Source organism: Micropterus dolomieu, linkage group LG05, assembly GCF_021292245.1.
Source record: "Micropterus dolomieu isolate WLL.071019.BEF.003 ecotype Adirondacks linkage group LG05, ASM2129224v1, whole genome shotgun sequence".
Lineage (NCBI taxonomy): Eukaryota > Metazoa > Chordata > Actinopteri > Centrarchiformes > Centrarchidae > Micropterus > Micropterus dolomieu.
In genome coordinates this window covers 13,706,577-13,713,266 of record NC_060154.1, presented here as the reverse complement: position 1 = coordinate 13,713,266, position 6,690 = coordinate 13,706,577, and the positions used below count along the sequence as shown (strand labels likewise).

Sequence of the window (6,690 nt, the reverse complement as noted above, 5' to 3'; positions counted from 1 at the left end):
GCGCTATGACTGTGGGTGAATGTCGGCATGTACATGTGTTCAGGGCGGGACTCTCATCCTACATGTACAGTTTGGTGCAGATGTGAGCATGTACACTGAAGTTACAACAACTTCCTGTTTCATGGCGAATCATCGATAATAATAAGTCAGTGAAAGTTAAACTTAATTTGTGTGAGGTTGGAAAGTTGTTTTGTGAGCACTTTGCTGACTGAGTGTTTGGCAATAAGAACACATGTCATAAATCTGTAGAATTTAATCAAGCTAAAATTTTTCATTTATTTTATTACACCATTGTATAAAGTTATGTTAATCATTTATTTCCGATTACTGTCATTTAACCTGCTAACTGTGGATTAAACAAAACAAACCACTGTGCAGAAAATGTGAGCCATTTGGGAAAATATGCTTGCAATATGGTCTTTCTAAAGGAGACATAGCTGGTCAAGGCAGGCTTAAGACATGGCATAGGTCATCTTGGTGGTCGCCTAAGGCGACACCCTGTGGTGGTGGTGGTGGTGGTGGTGGTGGGGGGTGGGTCTCATCCTCAAAGGGAAAAAAAATAATAAATAAATAATAATAATAAAAAATTAAAGCTGCAAGCAGCGTTGGGCGGGCCCTCGCACTTGTAGCGCGTCCGGGTGTGAGCCGGCCGAGTTGCACATTCTGGAGCTCTGCCGGTGCGGCTGTGAATTTGCTACGCGGTTCCGACGCCGCATGAAGGTGCTATATGTCACTTCCTGTGTCCCCTATGTGGAGCTACATAGCACTTGCCGCTATGAATATAAATCGGTATTCATCGTGTAGATGTCTTTGGGGTGGGACAGTTATCAAGCACGTAAAGTTTGGTTCAGATGTGAGCATGTACACTGAAGTTACAACAACTTCCTGTGTCATGGCGAAGAGTTGATCTTTGACGCCACGCCATGGACACGCCCATTGACGAAAACTCGCAAATAGCACAACTTTTCATCTTCAATGCCTTTAGAAGGCACAGCACAAATTTGAAGTCGGTCAGACTAAATCCCTAGGAGGAGTTTGTTAAAGTACGAAGTGTGTAAATCATCCAAAATTTGACGTAAAATTCAAAATGGCCGACTTCCTGTTGGTTTTAGGGCATCGCTATAAGAGGCTTTTTTGTGCGTCTGGACAAGATACACGTACCACAGAAAATTTGTGCACGTAGGTGAAACGTGTGGCAGGGGCTGCTTCGTTAAAGGTCACTTCCTGTTGCCAGCAGGTGGCGCTATGATGGTGGGTGAATGTCGACATGTACATGTGTTCAGGGCGGGACTCTCATCCTACATGTACACTTTGGTCCAGATGTGAGCATATACACTGAAGTTACAACAACTTCCTGTGTCATGGCGAAGAGCTGATCTTTGACGCCACGCCATGGACACGCCCATTGACGAAAACTCGCAAATAGCACAACTTTTCATCTTCAATGCCTTTAGAAGGCACAGCAGAAATTTGAGGTCGGTCGGACTAAATCCCTAGGAGGAGTTCGTTAAAGTACGAAGTGTGTAAATCATCCAAAATTTGACGTAAAATTCAAAATGGCCGACTTCCTGTTGGGTTTAGGCTATGGCTCCAAAAGACTTTTTTTGTGCGTCTGGACAAGATACACGTACCACAGAAAATTCGTGCACGTAGGTGAAACGTGCGGCGGGGGCTGCTTTGTTAAAGGTCAATTCCTGTTGCCAGCAGGTGGCGCTATGACTGTGGGTGAATGTCGGCATGTACATGTGTTCAAGGCGGGACTCTCATCCTACATGTACAGTTTGGTGCAGATGTGAGCATGTACACTGAAGTTACAACAACTTCCTGTTTCATGGCGAATCATCGACGCCACGGACACGTCCATTGACGAAAACTCGCAAATAGCACAACTTTTCATCGTCAATGCCTTTAGAAGGCACAGCAGAAATATGACGTCGATCCGACTAAATCCCTAGGAGGAGTTCGTTAAAGTACGGAGTGTGTAAATCATCAAAAAATGGCCGTAAAATCCAAAATGGCCGACTTCCTGTTGACTTTAGGGTATGGGTTCTTGAGGCTTTTTTGTGCGTCTTGATATGATACATGTCCCCAGAAAATTTCATACATGTAGGTTGAACGTGAACGAGGGGATAATCTTTTCCAATTTTCTAGATGGCGCTAGCGAGTCATTTTGCCACGCCCATGCGCGAAACCCATAAAATACAAAATTTTTCACCAGTTCTGACATGTTTGCAAATTTTGGTGAGTTTTCGAGTATGTTTAGGCCATGTCAATGGAGCCTACTTTGCAGAAAAAAATATAATCTTAGCAAATTCAATAGGGACCTCACACGGTCGTGCTCAGGCCCTAAAAATCCTAATTTTCTGTCTTAAGGTAACAAATGAAGAAATAAACAAATTTAGAAAGAGAATATATAATCTTTGCAGCTCTTTTCATCACAATTTTCTGCCCTGCCTGGCTGTACTTGTAACGTTGACTGCTGTGCCGTGCGCACTGAAAGTGGAGGTTATCGATGTTTCGAAACATCCGGTGAGTGCTGGAGGAAGGTATCTGTTTTCACGTTATTTCTTAAAAATAAAAAGGCCCAAGGCTTCAGGTGCGCAAAGGACAAAACGGAGAAAAGAGGAGGAGGATAAGGAAACACAATATAAAGGTATGTCCTCTTTTGTTACCATTAAAAAAGTGCCGTTTTGTGCGTTGACGTTTCATTTGTAAGAACGTTAGCTAGCTAGCTAGCTAAGTAGCAATACAGCTAATGCTAGATAATGATGCTAGGATTAACGAGGAAAGAAGCTGCTCTGTAATGTCTGGTGGGACCACAGCAGATACTTTGCTTCGTATCGCTTGCCAGACATTAGCAGTGCAGGGTGAACAGGGTGAACAGTGTGTGTGTGTGTGTGTGTGTGTGTGTGTGTGATAATACACTGATATGATTATTATTATAAGCTTGCACCAACAAATGCCAATTTTTGCCGCCTAAGTTACTACGTACTACTATTTCTTTTTCAAATGAGCTAGAACTAATGTTACACTTAACTATGGGTCCATTTAAGAGAGTTTCAAGTGAAATACCAATATTATGTATTATTAAACCGTTTTTTTACATACTTGCATTATGATGGTAACATTAAAACAAGTGCAATAAAATATATTGAATCATAAATATCATTTCTATATTAAGAAAGGGAACATAGGTAACCTAAATACTAATCAACATTAGACTGCAACCATCTACATTAAACAGTTGTCTACAGGACACAATAAAGCTAGAATAACTTATTCCCATCAAAATAATTGTAAACTTTGATTCGTTACCTTTTTTCACTCTAATTAAACAGTACTGGTCAACTGTTATTTAAAATGTATACTTCAGATGTGTTTATTGCCTGATGTGTCATTTATGCATCAGTGTGTATCCTTACTAAATGATTGATATATATTTGCATGCATGTTGGATTTGCCTGCAGGTGAAAGAACAACAAGCACAAGATACACTGCAGCCTGCAGACACCCCATCAACTGGAACATATCCTGAAGTATGTGAGTCCATCAAGGCAGCACCTATTGATCCTTCTGACTGGCCAGTCGGCCTGTCTGATATGGTTTCTGATGGAGTGAGTCTGAGCCAGCAGAAGGACATGGCAGGTAAAATCAGACTACATTTCCAAAAAGAGAGGATAGGACAGAAAATTAGTGAATGGAGAGAAAATCAAGAGAAGCTGCGTGGCATATTCCAAGAAATAGAAATAGAAAAGTCTTTACTGCTTCTGCTGCAAGCTGTTCTCACAAAAAACATACAAACTTGTCAGAAATCCCTGTTTCCTCTAGGATGTTTTTTCAGCAGCTGGGGCAGACCAAAATCTATCTAACTTAACGTTAGCTTGTTAAATCTGCCTTCCTCTTTCTGCTTACTCGTCTCTCCCTGCCTCTCCTCAGATGCGTGTTGTCAGATCTCTGGTGTTGCCGAAACATTCTAGTGTGTCCTGCTGATGTGTCTTCACTGTCGTGTCAAACCAAAAGCCTGTGCAGGCCGCCGCTGCAAAATGTTGCTACATGGCAGAAACACTGGCAGTGGACTCAATGACTGGAGAAATGGTAGTGAAACTGATGAGAACGGCACTTGACATTGTGGAAGGAACTGGAGACTTATCTTGACAAGGGCCAAACATTAGATAAAGTAGACACTTCTAGAGGCTGAAAGGAGGAGGTAGCGTGAAGTCGTGACCAGGATGGTGGCCATAAGTCATTCGTTGGCAGAGCTAAATATTGCCCTTTCAGCACGGAAGTCCAGACGTGTCAGATTTTAAGGATATCTAGAATAGGAATAAGGATATTGAGACTTTATTAAGATTTTATTTTTACATGTTAGTCCTTATTTTTCGAACAATTTTAGGAGGTTTTACATTGAACAAAGTACAGTAAAAGACCAGCCCTGTAGCTGATTTACCTTGCTTTGCTTGAAATGCCGGCTGTGTGTATCTTTCAACTTGTCAAAATATGTACTTTTACAGATGATTGCACTTTTTGATGCCTGAAAAGAGAAACTCAAAGTTATTAACAGAAAACTGAAAATGTGCTAATACCACTCAGATATCAAAAGATTACTGATATTCTGATCTCTGTCAAGTGCAAAACAAGACCACAAAAATAACTACCTACGATTTGTGACAATCAGAAAAAAATCATCGGATCTTATTGCAGGCTTTAGCAAAGCTTCTGTACCTCTTAACTTTGTAGCCAGTCACATTTAGATTGAATGGAATGGAAGTAGGCATGAAAGAAAAGTGGATAGGTTTTGGTTGCTGTTGTCATGTGTATGTATCGTTTTAATAATATAAAATTGTTGGTAAATGCATCTGTGGCAAATGCCCATGTTACTGATATTTGAACAAGATTATCTGGCAAAGATACACACAAAACAGAAAACAAACTTATCTAGACAAATGAAAAAAGAAACTGCACTCCAGAAGCAATGGTCATTCTGTTTCTCACCTTACTGTTAGTGTCCCCTGTGTGTCCGTGAGTGAGCACAATTTAACTTGTCGCAAGCCCGTTAACCGGATAAGGACGGGTGCACCAGCTGGCATGATTAGAGGGAAAGCAATCCCATTCCATCTTCAGTTAGCGCTTAAAGCTTGCCTAGCCATGCCACACAGTGTCAGTGTGCAGGCATGCTTTGCCCTGCCCCGAGGCAATCCACCTGCTTTGGAACAGAAGGATGGAGCACTGGGCCTCCAGCCAGTGATCAAAACACCAGCCTCACCGTAAAGCTATTAAATGTAGGTTTTACAAAAACCAAGTCATAATTCTATATGGGCGATGACATCGGTGGCGCGCACGCAGGGGGCGGGGGATAGCGGTCGTCTTATGTGCATGTGTTCACTCACACAGACTTTACTCGGTTAAAAACTTGGTAGCCTATGACGTTACGAGTCGTGGTGGAAAGCATGGACCATGTAAAGCAGCAGTGAACACACAGGGTGCAGATGTTGATTTCGGTAGTTTGATAGGCTGCGTCATTAAGAAGCCCACAAGCGGCTCACCTGCTTGCGTGATAACGGATCGCTGGTGGAAACATATGGAGAAAAAAAGACGAGTTCTGTGTCTTTTAGGCAACTTTATAAAACGTATTGCTGATGGAGAAATTGGAGTAGACGGGCAAGGGGGGGAACAGAGAGAGACAGGGCAAGCCGGTGTGTTTACCTGAGGTGTAGGCCTCTTGTGTGTCTGTGTCTGAATGTGGGGAGAAGAGAATTCCGAGGAAGGTGCGAATGTTTGTGGTAATTATAGCCCCCCTCCAGTGTATTTTGACATTTCTATGATATTTCATATTTTTCTGAGTCATTTCCTTACAGTGTTGATTACCCACATAGTTTGACAAATATTTTTCGACAAATAGCTTAGTTTTGTGCTCAAAGTTGCAAAAATTGCTTAGTTGTTAAAATGGGGTTGTGATGTATGACTATAGTAATTCCAGAAGTCATACGTCATTCTCCAAGCTTGCGCACTGTCATGCCTTGTTAAAAAAAAAACTGTCACGCCTCGTTAAGTCAGAGCGTCAAACCGACGGTTGTAAGCTAGCTAACCAATTTATCATGTCATTTACTTAGAACTTACAGTAGGTATGTCTCTCTGTGTCTGATTTTTGGTTTGCCTTTGTAGTTTAGTGAGCTAAGTTAACTAAGTTGTAGTTTGCCAGGTGTAGTTAGCTAGCATAGTTATTGCAGAAAGTTAGCTAACAGAGGGTCTTCATTTTATTTTTTAGTTTCCTCCTCTTGGTTTAGTGTGCTGTTCATTTTCAAAATGGCATTTGTGCATGCGGTGTTGGAGGACAGATGGCAGAAAACGCGTCGCACTTTCATCTGCCACCGTCTTATATACAGTCTGCAACATGCATTCTACTGACGGCCGTTTTACCAGTGCATCGGCGGAGGCACCCCCCACCCCCGCGGTAAAGTAAGCGCACCATAAAAAGCAGTGGGAGTTATCATGTGCAGTGCATGACAGAACCATTGACTGTATGATTGATGAACAGCTGATACGCGCACATTAGTTTCTATTATGGGTAAGTAATAGCTACTCCTGCCAGACAGTAAAGTGTAATGTTACTAAACTTTACAGTGTGGTGATGTTAACACAGCATATCGTTATCGAACACTCCAGCCGGTCAGTTTTTGGTTGTCATGGTAA

The 6,690-nt window shown here is 41.9% G+C and overlaps 1 long non-coding RNA gene across 1 annotated transcript in view; it reads left to right on the top strand.

Annotated features, from left to right (window-relative positions):
• Nucleotides 1-2,554: 2,554 nt before the first annotated feature.
• The window catches only part of LOC123971342, a 66,350-nt gene continuing 62,214 nt past the window's right edge, over nucleotides 2,555-6,690 (top strand). The window contains exons 1-2 of the long non-coding RNA XR_006825157.1: nucleotides 2,555-2,653; nucleotides 3,468-3,645. This is a non-coding gene — a long non-coding RNA (uncharacterized LOC123971342). The remainder of the gene's footprint in view (nucleotides 2,654-3,467; nucleotides 3,646-6,690) is intronic.